The 5,990-nt window shown below is 42.8% G+C and overlaps 1 pseudogene; it reads left to right on the top strand.

The window, feature by feature from the left end:
• Nucleotides 1–2,769: 2,769 nt before the first annotated feature.
• LOC101568391 lies at nt 2,770–4,968 on the top strand (annotated as a pseudogene).
• The last annotated feature ends 1,022 nt before the right edge of the window (nt 4,969–5,990 follow it).

Below are 5,990 nucleotides of genomic sequence, written 5' to 3'. Positions count from 1 at the left end.
CTTAGCACCAGGTCCGGATCTATGAAGTTCAGATTCCTCCAGGTGGGTGTTGCTTGGATCTGGCTGCTGTGCTCCACTTCTTTCTGCTGCAGCCGTTAGACTTGAACCCTTTGTGTCTCTCTGGCAAGATGTTCTGCTCCTGAGTCAGCTGGGTGGGTCTTGCCTCTAGCCTCTTTGCAGGGAGTTCTGCTGAAGGTTTCCGCGCTGGGCCTGCGCTCTGGGTCTATTCAGGATCCGAAGGACCCCAGGTCATCTCACTCACTCGCCAGCCTGTGCTCTGGGTCTGTTCAGGATCCCGTGGTCCTCAGTCGTCTCACTCACTTGCCGGGCCTGCACCCTGGATCTGTTCAGGATCCCGTGGCCTGGGTTCTCTCACTCACCCGCAGGGCCTGCACTCTGGGTCTGTTCAGGATCCCGTGGCCCTGGTCGTCTCCTTTTCTTTCATTTTTGTGGGTATAATTTCTAGATTTTTTTTTTTAATCACATCTTCTAAATCCAGGAAATGTGTTGTAAATATAAAAAACAAAACTTCACCTTTAACAGTTCAGTCTTTCAGAGGTAACATAGGATCAGAGAAATTAAGGAACATGGCCAAAGTCTCTGGACCTCTAACCCAGGACTTTTTCATTGGTTCCTGGTTGTTTTTTCCATCTTAAAAAATCTGTGGAGAAAATGCCAAAGACTGGGGAAAGACAGTATTTCTGAGAAGTCAAATTAAATGAGCTTATGCTTTGAAATAATTTGAGATGTACAACAGTGCTATAAAACATAATGAAAATGAAAAAAGAAAGCTGTGGGGAAAAGCAACCTTTTAAAACGACCACCTACAAAGAAATTAAAATTATTTTATACCTGGGGCAAAGAAATGCCTTAAGAAGGGAAAAGAAAATGTGAGGAAAATTCCATTTTCTCTGCCAGAATGGGCCTACTTTGAAAGAAATCATGTTAGTTTCACTGAAAGTATGTCATTGCAGTGAATTTCATGGCACTACTTATGGGCACATTAATTTCTTCAGTAGACAAAGAAAATATTGAAAGTAAAAACATGAAGTCAGAAGTAATTCAAGCTTATAGCTGCTAACATTTCAAGGGTAATAACTAAAAATTAGTGAAGTCTATATGTTGCCCTTCTTTGAAAGCTCACATGAACCCTTGAAGTAAACATTCAGCATCAGCAGGTGAGAAGAATTTAGAGAAAGTATCAGAGTATGTTTTAAAATCTCAGAACTTTGGCTACCTTTTCTCAGATCTACAAGAAAAATGGTCCTATTTTTCTCAACATTTGCATCTCACACGCTCCACACCTAATATCTGCAAGACCTAAAGAATTTAAAAAAAAAAAAAAAAAGGAAAGGCCCACATTTAAAACCCAATTAAAAATAGACGCCTGAAATGAGTACACACTTCTCAGATGAAGACATACAAAGTACCAATAAATACATGAAAAAAAAATTCGACACTGGTGACCACTAAAGAAGTGCAAATTAAAACAATACTGAAGTTCCATCTCACTCCAAAAAGAATGGCTACAATCAAGAAATCATCCAATAATAAATGGTGGGGCCGTGGGAAAAGGAACCCTTCTCCACTGTTGATGGGCATGCAGATTGATGCAACTGCTGTGGAAACCAATATGGAGATTCCTGAAAAAAATCTAAAAGTAGAAATTCCACTTCAGCCAGCTATTCTCCTTCTATGTATTTTCCCAAAAGAGTTAGTTATCATACCACAGTAATTTGTACATACCAATGGTTATTAGCAGCATAATTCATGATAGCTATATCTTGGGAATAGCCTTTATGTACATGAACAGATGAATGGATTAAAACTATGGTATCTATACACAATGGAGTGATACTCTGCCATGAGAGGGATCAATTTTAGTCATCTATAAGAAAATGACGCACCTGGAGATCATGATGTTATGTGAAGTTACTTAGACACACAAGTTTAAATATTGTATGTGTAGTGGATTTCTGACTGGTGGTCAACTTATACCCAGCTGAACTAAACTAGCATGGTGCTGGGTGTGGGAGGCCCACCTGAGGGTTGTTGCCAGCAGCATGAAGGCAGAACAGGAGAAGCTGCCCAAATGCTGGCAGGGATGCTGTTTGGAGAAGCAGTTAGAGCCATTGAAAGCTGTTGGTTCTCTTGGGCTGTTCTGCTAGAGGACCTTGTCATGCTGGCTTTCCCGATGAACTTTGGAGAAGCTTGGGTCCTCATCTTGAGCATCAATTCCTGGCTCCAGAGGGGAAGATGATGCACTGCCCAGCCTCATGAAGTTTGGCACATTGGCTTTCCCAATAGGAACTCAGCTTTCCTCTTCACTGGAGGAGCTCAGGACCTCACTGTTGCTGAGGATGGCTGTGGTACTTTTGGGGGATCCCTGGTACTTAACTTGAGCACTGCTTCCTAGCTCCAGTTCAGACCCCTCAACTTGCAAGCACAGATCCTTTATCCTGCTAGCATAGACTTCCGAGATTCCCCCACCAAACTTTGGGCCCTTCCAGCACAGGTTCATGAAGTGGGTCTGCATTAGACTTTGATGTGGGCTCTAGGCCTCCAGCTGGACTTGTGGGAGGCATTCTTATAAGCTCCAGGTTTTTAGCTGTATTCATGCAGGATATTAGAATCTGGGCCCTCAGCTGGAGTCTTTAGTGTTATGTATGTGGACAGATTTCCTGCACTTCTTATAATATGATTATTGGGTGATTCATTATAAAATACTGATATAAAAAGTGTCCTGAACACAAAGCCCAGATGGAAAAAATGGTGGCAGGGGTTGAAGCAGCGGCCAAGGTGGCGGCAATGGAACCCAAAATGGAAGAGGAAAGCTGTACGCTGGCATGCCTAATGGCAACGGGGCTCCCAAAGGGTGAAGAACAGCCTACTCACAATGAGAAGAGGAAGGATAAAAATTTAAAAAAAGAGGAGGCAATCACTTTGAGCCATATGCCAATCCAACTAAAAGATGCCACACACTTTTTTTTTTTTTTTTTTTTTTTTTGTAGTACAGGAGATTGAATTCAGGACCTTGTGCTTGCCAGGCAAGTTTTTATTCTATTGAGCTATCTCCCTGACCTCACAAACATGCCTTTCAATGTGAAATGGAAGTCTCTGAAGGACCTGATTAAAGAAAAAGTTGTTGAAGTAACATATGTGGAGCTCTTAATGAACACTGAAGGAAAGTCAAGGGGATGTGCCGTGGTTGAATTCAAGATAGAAGAAAGCCTGAAAAAAAGTTACTGAAGTCCTAAACAAGCATAATCTGAGTGGAAGAGCACTGAAAGTCAAAGAAGATCCTGATAGTGAACATGCCAGGAGAGCAATGCAAAAGGCTGGAAGACTTGGAAGCACAGTATTTGTAGCAAATCTGGATAATACAGTTGGCAGAAGAAGCTGAAAGAAGTACTTAGTATGGCTGGTGTGGTGGTCCAAGCAGACATTCTGGAGGATAAAAGTGGGAAAAGTCATGGAATAGGCACCGTGACTTTGGAACAATCCAATGAAGCCATGCAAGCTATATATACGTCTAATGGCCAGCTGCTATTTGATAGACCAATGCATGTCAAAATGGATGAGAGAGCCTTACCAAAGGGAGAATTTTTTCCCTCCTGAACATCCACAGAAACTTCCCCATGGACTTAGTGGTACTGGCATGGGGTTAGGACCAGGAGGGCAGCATATTCACACCAATCCTCTGAACAAAGGCATTGGAGTAGGAAACCTGAGCCCTACAGGAATGGGAATGGAAGGCATAGGATTTGGGATAAATAAAATAGGAGGTATCAAGGGCCCCTTTGGTGGTGGCATGGAAAATGGGGTGGTTTGGATCTGGGATGAACATAGAGCAGATAAATGAAATCCTAAGTAATGCACTGAGGAGAGGAGAGATCATTGCAAAATAAGGAGGATGTGGAGGTGGAGGCAGCATCCCTGGGACTGACAGGTTGGGTCCTGGCATTGACCACACTGGGGGTCCTGGCATGGAGTGCATGGATGCAGGCCTGGGCCATGACATGGATCGTGTGGGCTCTGAGATTGAACACATGGGCATGGGCATGGACCACATGGACTCTACTGAGAGCACAGGCTCTGCTATCGAGCACATGGGCCCACTGGGCTTCAACTACATAAAGTCCAGCATCATGCGAATGGGCCAGACCATAGAGTGGACTGGCTCTGGAGTCGACCACTTGGGTGCTGGCATGAGTTTTTGCCTGGAGCACATGGCCAACCCTTTTGACCTGTAGTCCAAACCATCGAGTTCATGGGCTCTGTTGTGTAGCTCATGGGCCCTGCCATTGAGCACATGGGCCTGAGCATGGAGCAGGCATGGGGGCCTGAAGCATATGGGCTCCATGATGGATCACATAGCCACTGGCCTGGAGTGGATGGGAGCCAACAGCCTGGAGTGCATGGGTCTGGAACACATGGGCGCCAACAGCCTGGAGCAGATGGGCCCTGCCATGGGCCAGGCCCTGGGTGTTGGCATCCAGTGCATGGGCCTGGCCATGGATGGCAGTGGTGGTGCCAACTTTGATGGTGCCATCAAGATGGAACATGGAAATTTTGGAGGAATCTTCCCAGGTTCCTTTGGTGGAGCTGAAGGCCGAGCTCCTGGGGTGGTCAGGAAGGCTTGCTAGGTATTTGTAAGAAATCTCCCACTTGATTGTACATGGAAGATACTAAAGGACAAATTCATTGAATGTGTCCACACGCTGCATATACACCAACATCAAGATGGAGAATGGGAATTCCAAGGGGTGCGATGTGGTTAGGTTTGAGTCGCCAGAGGTGGCTGAGACAGCCAGCCATATGATGAATGGTGTGAGGCTGAGTGGGAAGAGACTGGTGTTCAGATCAATAGAAATGCTTAAGCAGTTGCCTTTTTTAAACGTCAATAACAGGCCTCTCAATTTGTATTTTTTCTTGTTAACCATTTCAATTTGTTGGCTAGATGTATAAAGATGTTTAAAAAATTCAGTTGCTTTCAGGGTAATTTGAATTACTTTTTTAATGACTGGGTTTCCATTTGACTGTTTGCATTGAGATGTCAATGTGCATAATCTTTTTTGTAGTTGTGTCATCTTGTTGACATCAAATATGACTTTGATAATAAATAACAGTTCCTGAAAAAAAAAAGTGTCCTGTACTATATTGTTTGCCTTGCAAAAAAAAAAAAAAAAAAAAAAAAAAAAAGAACTCAAATGGTGACAATATGTTTTTTCTTATATGGGGAAAAAAAAGAAAAATATATATATATATGGACAATGTATTTTAAAGTGCACCTTGACTTAGTATAATTTTCTTACATATTTAGAATATTATTTGGCTTAGTTTTCAATTTGAATAAATGGCAATTAATTTTATAATGTCTTTAAAATAACTGAATTTTATGCTTTAAAAATAAAAGGGTAGATGGAGTAATGGGGAAAAGAAGGGAGCTGAACTATTTCATGCACATGTACCAATCCTCTACAGTGGGTGTAATTATTATGTATTGCCAACATGTGCTAATACAAGTCAAGAAAAGAGTATGATACCTCTAGCCTAGCATGTGACTCGCTGTTCTCTGTGGATGCAACTATTATTAACTTATATTAACTGTTACCATTACTGTTAGCACACAAGGCATCCTACCTACCTGGAGATCAGCTATACTCCAGTTCATGGAGCCCTCAGTGGTGTCTCTTTCTTCAAGGTGAATGCAGCATTTTCTAAGTCCTGATTATTTATACCAATAAAAAGCTCCTTCCACTCACCAGCACTGAGCAGCCAAGTCTGACCAAGAACCTGTTGTTTTATAGGGCCAGGGAGATGCCCGAGATTCAGAACCTCTGACTTCATCATTGTTTCAAGTTTTCTGAATGTTGTTTTGTTTTCTGCTTTTTTGAGACAGGGTATCACTATCTAGTCCAGACTGGCCTTGAATTTACCATGTAACCAGGTGGGCCTTGAATGCATGCTAATTCTCCTGTCTCAGCCCC

The sequence above is a fragment of the Octodon degus genome, unplaced genomic scaffold, assembly GCF_000260255.1.
Source record: "Octodon degus isolate 3935 unplaced genomic scaffold, OctDeg1.0 scaffold00036, whole genome shotgun sequence".
Lineage (NCBI taxonomy): Eukaryota > Metazoa > Chordata > Mammalia > Rodentia > Octodontidae > Octodon > Octodon degus.
This window is presented reverse-complemented; position numbering and strand designations above follow the sequence as displayed.